The following is a 24,033-nucleotide window of genomic DNA, read 5'->3' as shown; positions in this document are numbered from 1 at the left end:
CATCAAAATTCACATCCAAGATCAACGAAGTGAAGGGTATGAGGATACGATTGTACCTGACAACTATAAGCACAATAAAGTAGTTAAGAGGCCTCATCCCGGCGAAATTAAAATATCGCTAATTTTACAGTTATTACGTGATATCTTCAAGTAGATAAAAGGTAATAGAAATGTGGAACAAGAGCAAACTAGACAATATTATTTTGCGTGAGGTACCGTTATCACAAGTCACCTAGTGGGTTTCCGCTTTCAACCATTTAGAAACGCGAAAATAAATGCCGATTTTCAAAATGAATCGAAATCGAAAGCAGATAAGTGAGTCGTGATAACGGTATCTCATGTAAAATGATATTGTCTAGGGCGCTCTTATTCCACATTTCGATTATTTTTTTTTAATCTATTTGAAGATATCACATAATTACTGTAAATTTAGCGGTATTTTAATTTCGCCGGGATGAGGCCTCTTAAGATGGCCCATGGTGGAAAAGAATGTGTATATTCTGGTAGTTATGAGCAGTAGCTCCTAACCGGTGTGGCACCGACACAGAAAGAACGCACCTTAGCCGAGTACATGAGGACGATGACAACGCTGCCGAGAGCAATTATCTCTGTATCATTGTATTATAAGTATAAATCTTACAGATGACATGTAATTAATTTATGCAGCAAAGATTAAGTTGCTTTTGTGGTAAAATATTCACGATTGGTTCTTGGTATTTCTGGTGGTGTTTTACGATACGTTAAGTTTGTAGTGGACACTAGTGTTGTTGAAATTATTCGAATATGCATTATTTGAATAATTTGTCTGAGTTACCCTAATATTCGTTATTTAAAGAATTTGCCTGCTATCACTCAAATATTCGTTATTCGAAGAATTTGTCTTACTACTTGAATATTCGTTATTCGAATAATTTGTCTTCTATTACTCGAATATTCGTCATTCGAATAATTTGTCTTCTATTACTCGAATATTCGAAGAATTTGTCTTATTACTCTAATACTCGTTATTCGAATGATTTTTCTGCTATTACTTGAATATTCGTTATTCGAATAATTTATTTATTATTATTCGAATATTTGTTTTCAATATTCGAACAGTTTCTTGAATGATTATTCGTTATCCGAATGATAGTTCGAATAACAAAGTTTGTTTGAATATTTGAACAACAAATATTCAAAGAACCCATTACCCGAATATTCAGTTAATAATTTATACGAATTTTAACCGCGCTATGGACATTTCTTGAATTTTCTCCAGGTGGTGGTTCTTATTATCTCACTAATTCCTCCAGTATCGTTCACTTGAATTTACCATACGTTTCCTTTAGAGTAAAGAGCAAACAGCGGGACGTAAAATTAAAAATTGAATTTAATCTTCATTTCACGACGGAAACTAAGATAAGCGTTTGCAAATTATCTAATTTTCTGATACAGACTTTCTTTGTTTGTCAGTATAGCGGCGTCTTTCTTGTTTTTGAAATTTCTCTCAAAGCAAAAACCAACACCCTCTGTGATGATTACCTACTTTGAAGATAGACCCAACCCTCCAATGTGGCGGCGAATTTTGACTAAAAGAACTCAGGATGCTTACGTAAAATCAATATGGAAAATCTCTTGCGCCTTCGGTGCCAAGTCATTAACCCTCAAAGTTCCTGGAATTCTTTATAAGAGTTTTCTTTTTGACGTTCCTTTTTCTGTTGTGTGTTTATAACGATCTCTCCCTTGTCGTCAATAACTGCCCTTAGGAAACGAAGAAATAAAATAATAGAAGGCGTGTTTACAAGAAGCTGAGGTAGCATTAGGTCTTCACAAAGGCGATACGATACACAACAGAAACCTAATATTGAAACAACCACCTACCTTATGCATTAACAACAGTCTATGCAATGAACGCAATGATATCTTTTATAATTTAATGAGCAATGTATAGATATACATATAGTTTGGCAAATATATAACATTGTTTAAATTAACTACTCTGTAACACATAGATGCCGGTTTTCTTCCAGAACATTTTGTCTACGACAAGATAGGGGGAGGGGAGTCAAAATCAAAATGCAAATGTACTATTTTCGTATACTGCATTGAGGCACTATTTTTGTAGGTGTCGTCCTACTTGCGACAGTCTTATGTGCGACATTAACTGTTAACTGCCCTATGAGCGACCGATTCGTTCATACTAAGACAGTGGAAGAAGATAATATTTCCTTTTCTTTAACTTGTTTCACACTAGTCTAATTTAGAACCTAATAATATGTACTATGAAACATTAACGTTCCTAGTTTGCAAATAAACAACATCTGGACATAAACAATTTGTTAACAAACACCCTTAACAATTAATCAGATATAAACTAACAGTCTTCCTTCCACTTTTTAAAATTCTTGGTTCATCATAAATTTCAGATGTAACCTTACCCTTACATTTACAAGTTTTACGTTCAAGTTTTCCAAAATAAAATATATTGCTTTGCTAGTGAGTAATTAGATTTGAATTATATTAAGTACAGAAAGCTTTGAAAAAAAGAGATATTACAATTGGATTTTGAATAATTAATTACAAAGAAATATACTTTTCGTGGAAATATCCCTCTTGTCTCGTTAAGGTATTTGATATGTTCTATGTCAAATATAACTCAAAATTATGAAAAGTTTTATTTGCACTCACAGCACAGGGACGTGTACATTTTTCACAGCAAGGTTTTTCGAATGTTAATAACGCCAGATGCAAACATATTTTACGAGAGGGAATCATATCTTCTTCCATCATCGCAATGTAAATAAATCGGTCACTCATAGGACAGATAACAGTTCCTGTCGCTAATAGGACTGTCGCTTCTAGGACTAATTCATTTTTGTATAGTGGCAATGGCAATTTAATTATTCTTAGCTCGGGGGGGGGGAAGGCTTTGGCCAATTCCAGGTGCAACTTCTGCTCACGAAAGAATGCCTGGAGGCAACACTGGATATATGGATCTAATTCTACAATATTTTGAGCATATAACTCAAGAAAAAGTCCAAAGATGAGTCACTAATTGATAAATCTCATAAAGCCGAACAAAATTATACGGGCGAATGTAAACCCTGATACGTACAGTAGTTTCCAAGAAAAAGATTTTCTTTTTTTTTTCTTTCTCTCCTTGTTTTTTTTTTTTGCTTCCTTTTTTCTTCTAAACCTTTTCCTCCTCTTCTAATATTGTATGATAACCACGCCACCTACAGGGTGTTTCAAAATGAATATCGAGATTTTATGGCTTTGTCGTATTTATTACAATTATTTATTCGCATACACTGTTTCCTCTATCTGCCGTTAGAAAGCGCTAGTAGAAAGGATGACGACTTAGTGCGCAGAAAGCTTTTTGTGTTTTACATTTTGCTAAGACTGAATTTGTAGTTACAGTGCGACCGTCCGTATGCAGAATTTTAAAGAGACACTTACAACTACGTCTTTACCGTTTGCAGTTCCTACAGGTTCTAAAACCAACAGATTATGATTTACTTGCCAACTTTGCAAATGAAATGTTTTTGCATGACAATGAAGGTTTTCTGGTTCGTTGCATCTTCAATGATGAATCGACATTTCACCTAAGTAGCGATGTGTACACTCATAATGTTCGCATCTGGAGGTCAGCAAATCCTCACGAGATGGTACAGTTGCAACGAGACTTCCCTAAATTAAATGTGTTTTTTGCCATATTCTGGCGGAAAGTTTATGGGTCTTTCTCGTCTATCGACTCTATGTGTGCTGTGGGACGAATGGTGCTCACGTTGAACACTTGTAGCAAAAACGGTTTGAATTGCTCTTTCATTTCAAGTATTATTTATAATTGAACGTTAAATGTAATTAATAGTACATAGCCTTAAAACCCGGATATTCATTTTGGAACACCCTGTATTAAAACGAAACTATTAACAATCCGTCAATAGAGCTATAATATAATTCATTTTTCTGATTAATTTACGACTGGAAATGAGTTATATTCCGTTTTATGCAAACACGACCTCCTGATTTGATATTAAATCATCTAAATTTGTGGAGGACAACATCTTGTCCGTGGGTTTTCTCCAGGTTCTCCCGTTCCCTTCCACATTAGCATGCCAGCAATAATTTTATAATCATTCGTTCTGATTAATCATTTGTCTTCTTTAGCTTAGAGTGTGTAATCGTTGAACGTTAAACTAAATATTTCATTTTTGCGAAAAACGGTTATATCGATTTTCTTCAGGTTTCATGAATTAACATTCCATTAACAGCTCAAAAATACGGCGTAATGCATTGTATAAAGAAAAGAAATAGAAAAGAAGAAGAAGAAGAAAAGGAAAGAATAAGTAAAATTTCTCCATATTAAGTTTTCCTATAACGTTCTTTGGTAATAAAACAAGTATTTCGACAAACTCTACGGAATCATTCATGACTCGATTTAAAAGCAAAAGAATACCGAAAAAGCTTCGTGTGCTGCCCCACCTTTTATCTGCTATTTATTTTATTTTATTTTTTGCGTCAACCATCATACAGAAAGAAAAGATCATGAAAATGGCGTTGAAAGATAACTAAAACAAACGCAATGTCCTTCCTGAAGGCATGTTGAATAGTGAGCACGCATTGCGGCAGTAGCATGTATATACAAACTGTATAATAAACAACCTGCAGGCAATATGCAGACAAAATACAACATACCTTGCTGTAATGATCGACGCTAATTTTCGGTCGTGGTAGGATTACATCAACTGCCAGACTGTCAGAAGCAGGTTAGTGATGGCAAAATATGTTATTAGTTGGTCCTATTGGCGTTTCTGGTTCTTTTGTTGTTTATCGTGGAGAACATATGACATTCGAGCGCAAGTAAATTTGGATACTATCACGGAAAGCGCGTGGGTAGAATTATGCTTAAACAATAAGGTTTAAAAATACATCTGTGCCGTCAGTATTCTCTTTTGTAATGTAATTCACATTCAAATCTTTGAAGACAATACTTGTTTTTGTTTGTTTTTGAACTGAGGAAACACAACAAAGTGAGTTCTTGTGAATCGAATTCTTTAATTATCGTAAGTTCTTTTGTGTCACTCGCAGGTCAGCATTGCAAATTAAATTTTCATGCACTTCAGTCCCTTGTTCATGTGATCAATTTTATGTAGAATTGGGTACACTCTGGTTCAGTGGTAGAGCGCTTACCTCTGGTGTGTGGGGTCCATGGTTCGATGCCAGGTGAATTAAGTTTGTGGTGGAGACATCGTGTACGTGGGTTTCTCGCTGTACTCCTGTTTCCTTCCACAGTTCATTCTACTAATTGTTCATAATCGTTTAATGCCATTAATCATTTCTCTCCTGTAACCTAAGAGGCGTAAACTTGTTACATTAAACTATGCTAAGAGGCAGGGTTTATGGCGTTTGGAGGCAGGGTTCTGAGAGGATTGCGGTGTTGCCATATCTTTATACACATTGACAAAGCTTTAGGAATTTAATATCATATGACTTTACCCATAATTAGCGCAAGTGAATGTTGATGAAAAGATAAATGAACTGGGGATTATCATATAAGTCATAAGCAGTGGTGTATTTACGATTTTGTTTCGGGAGGGGCTTTGGTAACTTTCGGGGGGGGGCGCTTTGGCTGGAAATGTGAAAATTCTGCAAGATATTTCATTTACTTTACTATACTAAGTAAGATTTCGGGGGGGCTTAAGCCCGGAAGCCACTCCCCTAAATACGCCACTGGTCATAAGTATGTACTTGACGTTAAATTAAAACAAAAAGAATCATTTTTTAGAAGCGAAATTGCGTTGTAGTTAAAACAATTTGAATCTTAATACAGTAGTTATATACAATTATATGGTTGATTATCATAACGTTGATTCTTGATTTGCACCCTAAAGACTTGAGAAAGTAGATTCATATAATTCTTATATGCTATATATAGTTAACTGCAGTCTAAAACAACCAGATTGTATTTCACACAAAGTATCGTATCTTTCCAAGAAGGAAGATATAACATATATAGGCCTACACAATGTTTTTCCTTATTAATCTTTATTCTCTGTTCTCTTTCAGGTGAGTGTTTATGGAATCATATGCGTCGTTAAATCAAGCAATCATATGTAAGTAATATTTATGTATATTTATTTTTCAATTAGGGAAAAGTGGAACATTCTCTTTTCTTTTGAAAGCTATGTGTTTGTACTCATCACTTATAGGCAGGGTTGGATCCAGGATTTTCTGATGGGGGGTGCGCAATAACTACCAAAATAACCAGTCTCATTAAAACTCTTCAAAGTGGCATGTGATAATGTTTTTTTACACTCTGACAACGCTGATACATGGAACGGAGGGGAGGGGGAGTATTTTAAAGAGAGTCGCAAGTGGTGTGTAGGAGAAATTGTTCTTCTCTCTTCCTGGCTTTTGTTTTCTTCCTTACTTGGCAAATGTTATATTGCTTTGCTTGGTGATTACTTCCCATTCAACCTTCAGATAATCGACTTAAACCATTGTTTCCGCAAAACTCAGCTTTAAGCCCCGAACGGAAACATGACGGCAGAAAGTTTCGGAAAATGTTGCTATAGTATTTTCACTGCTAGTTTCTCATTTTAGATAGTGTATATTTACAACGAAGGGGGTTCACCCCTCTAAATCCGGCCCTGCATATAGGTATTATATTCTTTTACATATTTATAGTAGAGAGATCGCTAAGGGACAGAGAAAGATAATCCTTCCTAAGCATACGGCCACATAATTGTAGGTATTCACGTTTTATAAATATGACTATACGTTCTTGTTTGTTGGTAGTGGATGTTACATAAGGTGTCTTCAAAAACCCACTCACTTCTAAAATACAGAGAAGTATTATTATTGTTATACATATGAAAATTTCCGAAACAAATCGAGGATGATCTACCGTATGGTGATACTTCAACTTTTGAAAGATACTGAAAGTAGAAATTTTAAACATATTGTAGTTTGTTTCTTTTTAAAATTCAAACTCAACCGTACACAACTTTAAATCATTTTTCAAACTTTTTTCGAATGTTCCCATGCCCTTAAAATGGCATCCATACTGTCAAAAATTGAGTCAACTATTGTACAGTTTATCAAAATACTATGAAATATGTTTTTATAACTAATTCAGGTGTTTTTTTTTTTTTATGAAATGGTTAAACCTGTAATTTATTATGTTGATGAGAAGTGATCAATTTACGTAGAACAGAAGAAGGACCTTTAAAGACAAGATATAGTAACTTGTTTTAAAGTCGAATATTGCACAAATGTAAAAAATATTACTTTAACATTCTTTCTTCGAAAAATATGGCCTATTGGGTGTTCGTGTTCTGCAGTTAAGCTCTCTTGCTATACGTTGGACGTCATTTGAAAAAAAAAAAAAAAAAGGAACATTCTGTTAAAAAAATCTCATTTTTGAGTGTAAGCTTATGATTCGATTATGAATTCAAAAGAAATATTTCATATTTAATTTTAGAAAATCTATTTTCGGTCTGAAAATTCAGTGTTTCCGACAGTGGCGGATCTAGAAGATAAAACTGGGGGAGGGGACAGCCAGAATCCAGACCCAGTATATTGTGAGTTTACTTAATAGCTTAAATAAATTTTGTTACTTAAAGAACTGGGGGGGGGGGCGATAGGCTCCCCGACCCGGAGCTAGATCCAACACTGTTCCTAGTCAGCTGTTTGATTTGGAGTTTAAGGACTCTTTCCAGGACCGAGGCTATGTGACACTGAAACTACGGCTTAACAAGAGATCCGAACCTTAAAAACATTCACTGGGAATTGGATGCAGATTCGATCATTATCATAATATTAACACTATAACAAGCTGCAACTTCTTCAATTTTTAAATGTATGGATAAATGGTGTCCTTTCTCGTTATACTCTAATATAATTTTAAGAGCAAAGTAAGAACTCTGGAAGAAAATAATTTTGAAATATAAATTCCTTAACCTGAGTTTAAAGGATGTTAACAATCAATAGATGGCACCACGTGGTTCCTGCCTTTTCCAACTAGGGAGGATCAGAAACTAAGGTTAAAGGCGGATATTTCTGGAGTTTGGTCTGTTATACAGGAATGAGGAGTATGCGGTAATTTTAATACATGGAGTTGGCAACTGTGCAGAGTTTCAGACACCCGCCACCTATAGCGCTAGTTGTAGGTAAACACAGTCTCGCGAAGTCCGATCAGTTATTGGATTTCTGTGAGTGAAACATGTAGCCGCGGTTCAAATTCGCTGGCAGCTGGTAGAGGTTTACTAAGAGACTGTAATGTCTCGTCAGCATGTCGCAAAATAGGGTCGAAAGTTTGCGGGTGGTATAGAAAACGTCACCGACGACGAGCGCAGTGGCCGACCCAGCGCGGCATCAACAGATTTGAACCCAACTCCCGTGGAGAGACTGATTCAGGACAACAGCAGGATCACGTTACGACATCTGATGGCAGAATTGGCATTGTCGTTCGGAAGAGTTAGTCTCATGTGCACAGTATTTTGCAGTACGCTTCAGAGAAGGAAGCAAAGCATTTTGTGACAACGTGGCTGAACACACAAGGACAAGATTTTTACGAGGAGGGGATCTCAAACTTACCTCACGCTGCGATAAGTACCACAACCAATATGGAGACTGTGTCGAAGAATAACGTAATGTATGTACTTTCTGTTGGCTGTATTGGCTATATAAAGTAATATATACATGTTTCACTGCTGCAGGCTGTGACCTTACTTTTTGATCACTCCTCGCGTTTTGTAATGAAAAACATTATTCAAAATGCAGTAATTCAACCAAATCTAAGAAATGAATATTTAAACCTTGTCCGAAGATAATCCGTGCATTCTTTTTTTAAATATTTAGTTTCTTTCATTATTAAGACCATTGAATTTTACTTTTCAGAAACGTTTTTCCAATAATAAAACTTTTCAACAAAGAAAGAAACTAAAATATCAGGAAAATACATGGATTATTCTCTGATCTCTTTCTACAAAGTTTGAATATTTGTCTCTTGAATGTGAATATTTGTCTCTTGCATTATTTTAAATGTTGCTGCTTTCTACAAAATACATTGGAAAAATAGTGGATGCGTTTCCATCTGTTGGTAATAGTGAAGTCTTTACACTTACCTTAAATTCTTGCATACAAACCAAATCTGATTAAAAAAAAAAATGTCACGTTCCATTTGAAAATTAGACGTCTGGCCTAAGTAGAGTACTTCAGGTCTATTTCAGATTCTAAAATGTAACTATTGGAGGATAGAGAGTATCCTTAATTTCAATTATGGAAATACGAAACTCAGGAATGGGATGTTTTGATAAAATAAATTTTCCATTATTTTTTTTAATGGGCAAATAACATCAGGCACGTGTTATATTACAAAAATAATGTATAAAAAATGAAATTTTCTTCTACGTCTTTATTATCATATTATATTATAATTTTTTTGAGCTTTCATTCAGGTTATTCTCTCTCTTTTTTTTTTACTCTCGTTCTGTAGTATTCTCTTTCTTTTTCCTCTCCTGCTTGATGTCAGAGTTAATCCGCTTACCTTTTGTGAAATGTAACATCATCCAATTGGTTTTTTGCATTACAAAAGAGATATACTGTGCTGTACTATAATTAGTAAACGTATATATATATATATATAATGTTCCACACAGGAATTTGTTTTTAGGTCAAAGTATCTACCATTATATTCCTCAGCTTCGTTTGCATACATAATAACGTTATGGAACATTCTTCTTTTTAATAGAGGATTAATAAATCATTATTTTAAATAGTGATGTGTGTGTTTTTTCTTCTTTTTTTTTTACTTACTGTTGATTATAATTAGCCAACGGACACTACTTGGCTATATATGACAAAGAACCTGAGCATCATCATTTTTAATTAGTTTTCTTTCCTCGCAAGCAGATTATAGATGTTTTTATCACGTGTGAATCAATGATTTTCGTTGATTGAAAAATATCACTTCCAGGGAAATAATACAAAGAAGATGACTATTGAGAATCTTCGAGGGTAATTCAAAAATTGTCCGCAGTGTAGCGATAGCTTTTCTTTTATTGGTTATGCTGACCTCTGTCTTCGTTTATTTTATTGTTATGCTGTTGTGGTCATGCTATGAATGTTTGATCCTAATTCCTCCATTTGTTTTGCGTTTTGTTGCAGATACATCATATCCGCTTGATTAGGAGTTTGCACCAAAGAGGAACAACGAGCAGTGATCCAGCTTTTGTGGCCGGAAGGTGTATCAGGAACCATGACTAATTTCCAGACGATGTGCCACTTCATCAATAGTCACTCGTCTGTTTAACAGAACCATGTCACGTGCACGCTCAATGTTATCATTTGTGTCGTAGATGGTCGTCCGACTCCTTTCTCGTGCGTTAACCCTTGTGCGACCATATTTGAATTTTTCAATCCATTCGTCGACATTCCGTTGCGGCAAGACACTGTTCCCGTATTGTGCCGAAACTCTTTGATGGATTGCGATCCCTGATCATCTTCCGACCACAAAAACCGGATCGCTTCTCGTTGCTGTAAACTTCCAATGGAACGGCCATGATCTGTCTGCAATAAAAGGACGACAAATGAAGGAAATAGTATCAAACTTCCACAGCATGACTACAACAGCAAAACAATAAAAGAAACGAGCAGTATGAACAATGTGAGGAAAGTTATAGTTATATTGTGTATAATATTTTTACTTACCCTATGAAACATCTTATTTTAGTTTCCCTCGCTGGTCTTGCGCCAAGCACAATCGCCCCGGTGCAATGGTGGCAAGGGTTACCAGGACACTTCGGTTACGACTTTTGACCGGGTCATCTGGGCCTGGGTTTTCCCTCTCACGACCTGGCGACCAAAGAGACCAGATGACCCGGAAACAGCTGAAATATCAACTCTATAGCGTTACTGCAGAATTTTATAGTGAATTAATAGCGCTCAAATACTTACATGCTTGATTCTCTGTGTGGTATTTTTTTAAATCAAGGCACTATAATTTCATGTTTATTCATCTTCCCACACAGAGATTAATGCAATAGTTTTCAGTGCAAGTGCTGTTTGAACTCAGCGAGGCATACTTTATGTACAGCTGTGGTATTCTACAGCATGCACGTCAAACTCATGACCCTCGACCCACATACGGCCCTTGACTGATTTTTTGTGGCCCTCGTTCACCTCAAGAAAACACCTAAAATAAATATGTTCATATCAAAAATGTTACGAAACCTTTTCCATAAATTTCTGTTTTCTTTGAAGATATAGGAAGTATATACATCTGATCTTTCCAATGACACAGATGTGCGTTGGCTGTCCTGTTCCACGGTTCTCAACTGGTACTGGAACTTGAGAGATAAAAGTATAACAGCTTACTGACGGTTCCTTTGTGGTTACAAGAATTTTCCTTTGTGACTGATGTTACGAAATACTTGTCAGATTTGAATTTGAAACTGCATGAAATTTATAATTATTTTGAACATGAATGATCGGGTAAAAACATTCGATCCCGATTGAGGTAGGCTTCACACACAGTCACTGAGTGGCGCAATTCGGTGGCGCAACTGCTTGTGAAGCATTGTTTTGAATTGGAGCCTTCGTACGAGGGAACTGCAGTTGCTGTCTCTAAAACGGTTGCCGTCACTGAGGTACCAGTGTATCTTGATGTCAGTGTATGTAAAAAGAAAAAAATGCTGATCAGATTAAACATGCACACTTACCCTATTCGTAACCTGACCTAGTCGCTGGTTTCCACCCCTCTCCGATCGGGAAATTTTAACACAATAGAAAATAACAGTAATGAAAAAACTTATTTTACGCATACCTTTATTTCGTTTTTGTATAAATTTTAATGAATTTTCATTTTGCATATGCTGTGAAGAAAGACTAGAATTGTTACAAATTCACGATCTTTTTCTTTTCTTTTCTTTCTTTTTTTCTTTTTTCTTTTTTTTTTAATAAAGTTACAGAGATGATGAGTTTGAGTTTTACAATATGCGTTGGTGCAATAATGAAAGAAATTCGTTTTGAATTTTCGTTTGTAGTAGTTTGAATATTCAAACACTAAGAATTTCATTAAAACGAATAAAATAATCTGATTGTTGAAATTTATCTAGATTGATATTGTGACAAGGTGTTGAGGAGCACATGCACAGGAGGGATGCGGGGAAGTGCAGCACACCATACTCGGCCTCTTCGCCTCTTCACCTGCTTCGTTTCTACTAGTGCTGTCGAAATCGGTTTTTGAAAAAACCGAAAACCGGTTTTTGAAAAAAGTGCAATTTCATAAAACCGAAATGTCGGTTTTGAAAATCGGTTTTGCGGTTTCGGTTTCGAAAACAGCTTTTGCGGTTTCGGTTTCGAAAACCGCTTTTGCGGTTTCGGTTTTGAAAATCGGTTTTGCGGTTTCGGTTTTGAAAACCGCTTTTGCGGTTTCGGTTTCGAAAACCGCTTTTGCGGTTTCGGTTTCGAAAACCGCTTTTGCGGTTTCGGTTTTGAAAACCGCATTTGCGGTTTCGGTTTCCAAAACCGCAAATGTCACAAAAATTCGACAGCACTAATAAGAAGTAACGACGAGAAAACAGCAAAGAATCTTTCCCCACTCCGGCAGTCACAGTTGCCAGATGGAGGGAAATTTCCCTCGGCGTAGGGAAAAAATTATCAAAATTTGCAGAAGGAAAAGAAGGTATCTTTTTCTTAAAATGTCTTAAAGTGTAGGAAAATTCTTGGTGAATATACTTTTACAATTGGCAGAATAAAAAAAAATAAGTTGCAATTTCTCAAAGAGGCACGGCTATCGTTATTGGGAAGTAAAAAGATACAGAGTAAAATATGATCGGTGTTTCCTTCACGTATAAACTACGGCAGGTGTCTGGGACTTGCGATAAGAAGCCAGTCAACACATGCAAAACCACAACATTCACATTTATCGGAGTGGCAACAAATCAACAATAAAATTGTGTATTGAGATAGAGATTTTCTTTCTTTCTTTTCTCTTTCTTTTTTATTAAGAAAGGGAGGTGGTGCCTTTTTGTTAACAAAAGAAAGAGTGGCAGTACTATTTTTAAAAACAAGGGGAAAGAGTAATAATAATAATATAAAAGATGTCAGTCTAAGTGGATGATATTTCAAATTGAATTTCATGAGTTGCATGTGTACTGATCTTAAATAGGGATATACCTTATTTTTATTGTGCTTAGTGTTGGCTTATTACCCTATTTTAGCGGGTACCACCCGATTTTTAGGTTCTATATTCGTCCCCCGCTTAAACATATCTTAATCACTAAAAACCACCTGCTTTTTGGGATTGGAGAAAAATCTACAGGACTTAGTTAATAAAGTGTTTGTATGGTGTATTCAACGTAAACCGGTACACCTCTGACAATCTCAATCGCGATTGAGTTAAATTTGGACTCGCGCTCAGGCTCAGGCTCAGGCTCTGGGCTATCTGAGCAGTGCGCGTGTGCAGAATCATTTGCTAATAAGAGATCTGCTCTAATGCACAATGGTTTTCTTTGTGTAGTTCATGTGTTTTTAATGTAATGTATTGGAGGTTCTATACGAATGAATATTCGTTTGTAGATGTAACAAAATACTTGAATTATTCATGCCTTCACAAGCTACAAAGAATGCCGAACGACAATTTCAAGTTTAACTTTAAAGACTCTTATAGAAGCGAATTTACGTTTCTTAGCCAGGGCAGAACTCAGTTTGAAGCAAAAATGTACACGCTGGAAAACTGTTTCGTTTGAAAGTAGGATGCAGGGAAGCAAATTGGACCTCCCCTGATTTTTATATATTTTGTAAACTAGATCACGAGGAACACGAATCTGAAGGAGTTTTGACATTCCGACCTCCGGAACTCGAGATATTAAAACTTAAAGTTTAATATAGACGCTATCTATCTATATGAAAAAACACAATATTCTCTATATGAAACATATTGTCCTGTGAGATATATAAAGGTAACCAAGAAAGTTCTGTCGCTTTTTGTGAAGGCCTGTGTTCAATTGACCCTTGTGGTGGGCTAAAGTGAACATGTTGGACATAGCCAGATTTCAAAATTAAAATACTTAAATATTTGCACCACAATGGTGGAGTGCCCTGAATGGACAGTCCCAAAAAGTATTTAAATTAAGTGATTAACAGAAGTTATGTAAATGAATTATATGAATTACTTGTGATTACTTAAAATATTAAAGATATAAAAGAAATATTCGGTAGAGCTTTTTTTTTTAAAAAAAAAAATAAGTGATTTGAAATATACAAAATACTCTTTAACTCAGGTAATCAGTGGCTTTACTTCAACTCAGATGCTCCATTGAAATGGTCAGATTACAACCATACACCCATCTCTGTACGTGTTCTTGCCATGCTGTAAAAAAAACATATGCGAAATTTTCCACATACCTTAATTGATGTCTGGAATCCGTACAAGAAAGACTTCCGTGTAATTTTGTTGAATATTTAATGGTGACAAAGTAAACACTCCACTTCTCCACAGAAATCATACAGATTTTAAACACTGATATTCACACACACACATAAAAAAAATTATTTTATATTCACATGACTATTAAATCGAAGTGACCGGTCGATAAAAAAAAATAATTATTATTTTATGAAAATTTGGCCATTATACATTTCTGTTCATAGTTCGTGCACGTATAGTTTTGATGCGTTCTTCATTGTCTTCTTCCTTCTGTCCTCTCTCTTCTCACTGAAGTTCGCTCGGCATCCTGGAACCTCCTAGATGATAACAATTGCTGCTACTGGGCGCTGCTCTGGTTGTTTGTCCGCTGCACTGGTGTCTCTCTCTTAGTATCTCTGGATCCATTTGAAGACATCTGGTTCATGCAGTGTCACTGGATAATTATCATCTGTATTGCCTCAAAAGTCTGGAAATGTACTGATTCTACGGTCCAGTTTCAAAGTTCTCACTACACTGGCCACATATGACGCACTTTAAATTTTATCTTTCGAATTTTATATATATATCACACGGCAAACTACATACGAGAGTTATACGCTAGTATTCATTGTCCTAGCTGCAGATTCAAAACTCAGTCTCTGCTTTAAAAAAAAAAATATTCAAACTCTCCTCTTTTTTTTAACATCTCGTCTCGCTTCATGTGTTTCCCGTAAAGCACAGTTAAGTTCTGAGATGACGTAAAGTTCTGAGAAAGACTTACTAGAGTTGATATTTCAGATTGAGACGAAAGAAAGAAAAAAAAACTCAATCTCGAGTAACGTCGCAATTCAGCTATTTAAAATGTGCCTATCTCACAAAACAGACCATTGTCACGATGAGTCTTGCACTAACTGTCACAGAGGATGACCTCTGTATATCGCGTCTTAACACCAACTAACTCGCTCCTTCCCTGTCAAACAGTTTTCTTTCAGAGAAAAGAACATGATTTTGCAAGGCTCGCTCCTGACCTACCCAAAATTCAATGTATAGACCCTTTTCGCGGACCCTAATGGTTTTGTCGCCAAAATGTCTGGGTAGTACACTTTCATGTAATCTTTCATTTATTCTTAGATTATTATTGCTTGTCATCTGTATTGAGTTTGACCACTGGATAGAGGAAATACTAAGCTTTAAAACGGTGTATCATACACTTTGTTATTCAAATGTTGAATACTTGTTTTCGTATTGTTTTCCCCGGCGTCACTGTACATTTTCTTTGTAAACAATCTTCCTTGCCGAACCAGTCCATGTGCGTTTGTTTACATCGCCAGAGTACTCTAGCGGTGATCTCTCGCAACCTCCACACACCCATTAGTTCATGGTTTTTCACTTTTTTTCACAATAATTATCATGAATTAACAATATATTCTATATTACATTGTACCTAATATTCCTCTGATTATATTTACATAGGATTCCAGCAGTGACATTCAATTTAGAATTAATAATCAATAAATATACACATATCGACTGCTATGACATTCACGGTACTGCGTATCGCTGTCGTCTCAATTACAGCAATGTCAACACCAAGCACAGTAAAGTAATAGGCTCTTGTTTTAAAGTTAAGGTAACAACGAAAAATCTTTTCTGACCAAAATTACATCTTATCTTACATTTCTACAATTCTAAATATGTAATAATGCTAAGATATGACTGCATTCATAATTTTCAATGGGGGGAAAGCCCACTCGCAGGAAGAGCAGAAGCTCTTCCTTGTCGAAACCGCGCTTTGAAGAAAAAAAAATATAGGCTTTTTTTCTGGCGGGATCCAACCGACGCTTTCGAAGTTTCTAGTGTCAAAAATGGTCACTTGAAGAAAATCTAACGCCTTATTGTTCCCAAGAATTCTAACCCACTTGCTAAAATATCTGAGCAGAAATATACAAAGGTAATGGGATAGGATCTATGTCGCCAGGGCACTATCTGCAGCAACATTAGCAACTCTGCTCACTTCTACCTAAGTTAGAAGTATGATTTAAATATATGACCTAGATAAAATTTCTCTCATACCACAATTCTTCTTTAACCTTAGATAGCAATCCTGGGTGCATGTACGCAGCTTTTAACTGCTACGGAACATTTTCTTCCTTCTTTCTTTCTTTCTTTTTTTTTTTTTAACTCAGTGGAGCTTTTCCAAGTTAGGTTTTCTTTCCTACATATATTTTTATATTCCAAATGACAATGTTTAATTCACCTATTTTATATACTAATTAACCTAACATTACATATATATTCTTAATTAACCTATAGATATGTAAATTATTCTAATATTATGCAAAAATTTTGTTTGAAATTAACATAAAAATTTTAAATAGAACATAGCTATATGTGTGCCTCCTATAACATCCCCCTTTGAAATTTTTAATGTATTCCTAAGTACATTTAAAATTTCAACACCTCTACATATTAAATAACCTGATATCTACATACATATACAAGTAATTATTGCTACAAACAAATCTAACCTCTAAATAGTTAAATGCATACTAACAGAGCTATCTGAGTCTGAACGTGAATACATTTTTCTTCTTTTCTTTTCTTTTTTTTTTCTTCTCGAGAGTACCTCAAGTTCGTATTGTTAACCGCACTACCTGTCTCAGACTTCCTGCGGTGTCCTTGCCTTGTATCGTTTGATCAGGTAGGCGTTTCTCCTACATTTCTCTTCTTTTGTCACAGGGTCAGCCAAAACATAAACATTGTGTTCGGTTTTCTTGTGGCCAGGTCTAATCTTGAACCTGTTCCCTATCAAATAGTGCTTGAATTTGTTTACACCATCTATTATCGCAACAAATTCCTTCTCAGTTATCACATAGTTGCGTTGAGCAGCATTAAAAATTCGCGATGTCATTTCGATAATTCTAATGTTGCCATCATCATCTATTTGATATAAGTGCGCAGAACAGCTGACGTCTGAAGCATCGCATTCAAGAATAAATTGTTTGTCCGGAAGAGGCTTCTTTAACACCACATCTTCCTGAAAGATTTCCCTTATTTTTCGAAATGCCTCCTCATGAATTTCAGTCCATTGAAATTTTGCTCCTTTTTTCAAAAGTTGAACACTTCCGTCCTTTATTGGTACTACAACAAGCGGACTGGTATAGCAAGTCTTAGATTTCCTATTTTCCATGCTTCCCACCGATTAATGATGTTAGTCACCTGATTTCTAAACTTCAATGCATATGGATACATTTTAGCTTTGAATTTCCCTTCTTCACGCAATTCTATACTGTGTTCATATCCCTTTATACACCCTGGTTTTAAATCGAACACTTCTCTATGCTTCATTAACACTTCTTTTAATTTCTGCTTTTCGACCACACTGAGGTCAGTGTACCCTTCTACGAGGCTAGAAATCTCAGCTGGTGTGACTTTAGTTTGTACTTTATTCCATTCATGCGGGCTGTACACTACATTGGCAAGTTCAGTAGCTGTCGGATATTTTCCATCATCCAGATGGGTTCTGAGAGAAGTCATCTCCTTACTATGCCCTTCTCTATTTCTTACATCATCCATCTGAAATGCATAGATGGGTTCTATACCCGTTTCGCCCATTTCGCCTATTTCGCCTATGGGAAATGAATATAAAAATCTCTCTTCATCTTCAAACTCTAAAGTCAAACTCCTGACCACTAACTCACTCTCTTCAATTTCTACATCTCGAAAACTAACCTGAACCTCAGTTGGTGAATTTAGTCTCAAAATTCCCACATTATAATCTAGCACAGCCTTGCTCTCAGCAAAGAACTGTGACCCAATAATCAAGGGACGATTTAATCCTTGTACAATTAATCCCACAGTATAGAATTCTTGATTACTAAATGTCATTACTAGCATCACTTGTCCAAGGATTTTGGCTACAGATTTTCCAAAAGCTGAACTAACCTTTATATTGTTTGCTTTTAGGAATGCAGGGGGTGGGGTGGTATTCTTTACCTGTGCCCATAAGTCACTACTAATTGCACTAATTGATGATCCGCTGTCAAGAAGACCACATACTTTTTTACCAAATAAACAAGTTTCTACTTCTGGTAACGTTATAACATTGTTGGTAGGTACATTCTCCCTTTCATCTGTTTCCAATAAATCTCGGAAAATGGCATTTGATTCATCAAAAAGACCTTTATTTAATTTAATCTCTTTTCCACTTCTCAAAAGCAAGCATAATTCTTTATCTTTACCTTTGGCACCTTTATCATCCGAAAAATATTGTTTATTAATAATTTTGTCACATTGTATGCAATCTCGACTATTATTTTCTAATCCCATAATTTCTAACTGTTTGACAAGAGTTTCGCATTCTCCCTTACTATGTTCAGCATGATAAGAACTATCCTCATTACGCACACTACTAGGTAAAAATTTAGCACTATCAGATAGAGAACAGTTATCTGTAGCTCCTAGACAGCGTGCGTACATTTCTCACTGTCTAGAAACTGTTTGTCTCATATTCCGGGGGCTCTGTGACCTAGATCTTTGGTTTTCACTTTCATTAGAAGAACCGTTACCCCTACTGAATTCCAGATTGTTAACCTGCTCTTCACCAGAGTATGATCTCCTCCGACCTCTGGGATTATTTCTGCCCCTGAAGGAACCTCGGTTGTTTGAACGACCCTGAGACCTTTCATTGTTATTATTCTCACCATTTCTATCCCTTGGTGGCCATGTCATTCCATGGTTGCCAAACTGCCTACTCGTGTTCCCTCTACCTCTCTGTGTATTTCCCCCACGATTCTGATTATTGCGATTCTTTCGTGGGGAATATGGGCGATGTCTATACGATGTACCGCTAGACCTTTCACTATCGCTTTCTTCTATTGACATCATATTAATCCCCCTTCTAATGTTATTGTTTCCGCTATTATTTTGATACGTCACTTGCAATTCTGCCACCAGACCAACCAATTCTTCAATTGTTTTTGGTTTGGATGATATCACAGACCTGTAAATCCAAGATGGCAGTTGTCTTGGCAGTATCTTTAAAAGTACTTGCGGTTCTAATGGCGGCGATAAAATACTATTCTTATGCAGCAAGTCTAAAAGGTACTCCGTGGGAAGCCTATTTGAGCGGCTATCAAACCGAGCCGTTAGAATGGTCGCACGTAAGTTCGCCAACTTCTCTTCGCTCAGATAGGTCCGTTTGAAATGCATGATAAAATCTTGATACGTCTTGCACTTAATTAAGGTTACTTGAGCCCATTGCAGTGATGTATTTCTAAAGCATTTCGAGACAAACTGTAGCTTTCGATCTTCCGGTACTCCCGTAAGATCAAAATAATTATCGAGCTCGACAAGAAAATTATGAGACTGCACCTCACTTTCTAATCCAGAAAATATAGGAAGAGACAGATCACGATGCATCAGTCCCACAGCTGACGCTAGCTGGCACGTAGAGACAGGCGGCTGAGCGTTTGACGATACGCGGGATTCTGTCTCGTCTCGAAAGACAAAACAAGGAGCGTCTCGAGAGGTCCCGGGTTGGTTATTGTTTATTCTTTCACCTCTGTCATCAATTTCTCGAACCGATTTCTTTAAAGAAGCAAGTTCTTTCTCTAATTTGGTGCAAACAGAAGTAATATTCTGTTGTATCTCTTGCATACCATCCCGATATTCGCTCCGCACCTCTTCAAGCTGGTTTTCGTGACCAATTTCTTCGCGTAATCGACCCATTTCTTCTCTCCATTGTATTTCTACACGCTGCATATTATTCTCCGCTTGAGCAATTGAACCCTCAACGCTTTCCAACCTACTTGTCACCTGTTCTACACAAGTCCTGACGCTTTCTACCTGGTTGTCTACTCTCACAATGTCTTGTCCTAAAGTTAATTGTATCTCATCTAATTTTCTATTGTTACTCGCCTCGAGCTGCTGTACCCTCTCATCGTTCGCTCTTATTGAACCTCGTAACTCGTTGCATGCTCCAGCTAATCGCTCATTGAACGATTCAGCTGTTGCATCCAGCCGAGTACTCAGTTCAGCTATACTGTTCATTAATCTACTGCTATTTACTTCCTGTCTTTTCACTAATTCTTGTACTGACTTTTCCTGCTGTTGTGCGATTTTTTCCTGCTTATCAACTAATTCCTTTACTGACCTTTCCTGTTTGTCAACGAGTTCTTTCACAGTGCTCTTTACCAGCTGTTGTAACATTACAAACAGTGGATTCATAGATGGATCCATTGTCTCCATGTTCACAACACTGGATGGTCCAGGGATCGATTCCTTTTCGTTTTCCTGACTTCCCTGGTTTCCGTTTCCGTTACTAACTTCTCCCTGACTTTCTATATTCGCCATTCTCTCTTCTAACTCTAACTCGCCGAGCTGATTCTGCGGAAAGTTAACCAGGTCTTCTTCCATTTTCTTTTTCTGTAGTCTAGTGACCACCATCAACTTAATAGAAATACTCTAACTTTCTAAGATATGCTAATTTCTGTATCTTATAAAAATAACACGCAAAATAAATGTTATCCCCCTCTTAAATTTTCCGACAGGCACACATGGAAAAACTCTAATCAAAATAACTCTAAATTCTTACAAATAAAACATGTAATTTTGGCTTTTTTTTTAAAACAAGGAAACAAAGAAACAAAATTCGTAAATAAAATGTTGCCGGACACAAAGCTTATTACTTCATTGTTGGTGTATGGCCCTGAACATTTCATTGACAGCATCCACTTTTTTTTTTTTTTAATATTACAACCCGTGCCACTGAAGTGATCTCGCCTTACGCTGGGTAAGCCAGATTTTGTGGTGGGCTAAAGTGAACATGTTGGACATAGCCAGATTTCAAAATTAAAATACTTAAATATTTGCACCACAATGGTGGAGTGCCCTGAATGGACAGTCCCAAAAAGTATTTAAATTAAGTGATTAACAGAAGTTATGTAAATGAATTATATGAATTACTTGTGATTACTTAAAATATTAAAGATATAAAAGAAATATTCGGTAGAGCTTTTTTTTTAAAAAAAAAAAATAAGTGATTTGAAATATACAAAATACTCTTTAACTCAGGTAATCAGTGGCTTTACTTCAACTCAGATGCTCCATTGAAATGGTCAGATTACAACCATACACCCATCTCTGTACGTGTTCTTGCCATGCTGTAAAAAAAACATATGCGAAATTTTCCACATACCTTAATTGATGTCTGGAATCCGTACAAGAAAGACTTCCGTGTAATTTTGTTGAATATTTAATGGTGACAAAGTAAACACTCCACTTCTCCACAGAAATCATACAGATTTTAAACACTGATATTCACACACACACATAAAAAAAAATATTTTATATTCACATGACTATTAAATCGAAGTGACCGGTCGATAAAAAAAAATAATTATTATTTTATGAAAATTTGGCCATTATACATTTCTGTTCATAGTTCGTGCACGTATAGTTTTGATGCGTTCTTCATTGTCTTCTTCCTTCTGTCCTCTCTCTTCTCACTGAAGTTCGCTCGGCATCCTGGAACCTCCTAGATGATAACAATTGCTGCTACTGGGCGCTGCTCTGGTTGTTTGTCCGCTGCACTGGTGTCTCTCTCTTAGTATCTCTGGATCCATTTGAAGACATCTGGTTCATGCAGTGTCACTGGATAATTATCATCTGTATTGCCTCAAAAGTCTGGAAATGTACTGATTCTACGGTCCAGTTTCAAAGTTCTCACTACACTGGCCACATATGACGCACTTTAAATTTTATCTTTCGAATTTTATATATATATCACACGGCAAACTACATACGAGAGTTATACGCTAGTATTCATTGTCCTAGCTGCAGATTCAAAACTCAGTCTCTGCTTTAAAAAAAAAAATATTCAAACTCTCCTCTTTTTTTTAACATCTCGTCTCGCTTCATGTGTTTCCCGTAAAGCACAGTTAAGTTCTGAGATGACGTAAAGTTCTGAGAAAGACTTACTAGAGTTGATATTTCAGATTGAGACGAAAGAAAGAAAAAAAAACTCAATCTCGAGTAACGTCGCAATTCAGCTATTTAAAATGTGCCTATCTCACAAAACAGACCATTGTCACGATGAGTCTTGCACTAACTGTCACAGAGGATGACCTCTGTATATCGCGTCTTAACACCAACTAACTCGCTCCTTCCCTGTCAAACAGTTTTCTTTCAGAGAAAAGAACATGATTTTGCAAGGCTCGCTCCTGACCTACCCAAAATTCAATGTATAGACCCTTTTCGCGGACCCTAATGGTTTTGTCGCCAAAATGTCTGGGTAGTACACTTTCATGTAATCTTTCATTTATTCTTAGATTATTATTGCTTGTCATCTGTATTGAGTTTGACCACTGGATAGAGGAAATACTAAGCTTTAAAACGGTGTATCATACACTTTGTTATTCAAATGTTGAATACTTGTTTTCGTATTGTTTTCCCCGGCGTCACTGTACATTTTCTTTGTAAACAATCTTCCTTGCCGAACCAGTCCATGTGCGTTTGTTTACATCGCCAGAGTACTCTAGCGGTGATCTCTCGCAACCTCCACACACCCATTAGTTCATGGTTTTTCACTTTTTTTCACAATAATTATCATGAATTAACAATATATTCTATATTACATTGTACCTAATATTCCTCTGATTATATTTACATAGGATTCCAGCAGTGACATTCAATTTAGAATTAATAATCAATAAATATACACATATCGACTGCTATGACATTCACGGTACTGCGTATCGCTGTCGTCTCAATTACAGCAATGTCAACACCAAGCACAGTAAAGTAATAAGCTCTTGTTTTAAAGTTAAGGTAACAACGAAAAATCTTTTCTGACCAAAATTACATCTTATCTTACATTTCTACAATTCTAAATATGTAATAATGCTAAGATATGACTGCATTCATAATTTTCAATGGGGGGAAAGCCCACTCGCAGGAAGAGCAGAAGCTCTTCCTTGTCGAAACCGCGCTTTGAAGAAAAAAAAATATAGGCTTTTTTTCTGGCGGGATCCAACCGACGCTTTCGAAGTTTCTAGTGTCAAAAATGGTCACTTGAAGAAAATCTAACGCCTTATTGTTCCCAAGAATTCTAACCCACTTGCTAAAATATCTGAGCAGAAATATACAAAGGTAATGGGATAGGATCTATGTCGCCAGGGCACTATCTGCAGCAACATTAGCAACTCTGCTCACTTCTACCTAAGTTAGAAGTATGATTTAAATATATGACCTAGATAAAATTTCTCTCATACCACAATTCTTCTTTAACCTTAGATAGCAATCCTGGGTGCATGTACGCAGCTTTTAACTGCTACGGAACATTTTCTTCCTTCTTTCTTTCTTTCTTTTTTTTTTTTTTTAACTCAGTGGAGCTTTTCCAAGTTAGGTTTTCTTTCCTACATATATTTTTATATTCCAAATGACAATGTTTAATTCACCTATTTTATATACTAATTAACCTAACATTACATATATATTCTTAATTAACCTATAGATATGTAAATTATTCTAATATTATGCAAAAATTTTGTTTGAAATTAACATAAAAATTTTAAATAGAACATAGCTATATGTGTGCCTCCTATACCCTCATACCGTGAGTTGAATGCGAATGGAGA

Source organism: Thermobia domestica, chromosome 1 (assembly GCF_964235325.1).
Source record: "Thermobia domestica chromosome 1, izTheDome1.hap1.1, whole genome shotgun sequence".
In the NCBI taxonomy this organism is placed as follows: Eukaryota; Metazoa; Arthropoda; class Insecta; order Zygentoma; family Lepismatidae; genus Thermobia; species Thermobia domestica.
Note: the sequence above shows the minus strand (reverse complement) of the source record.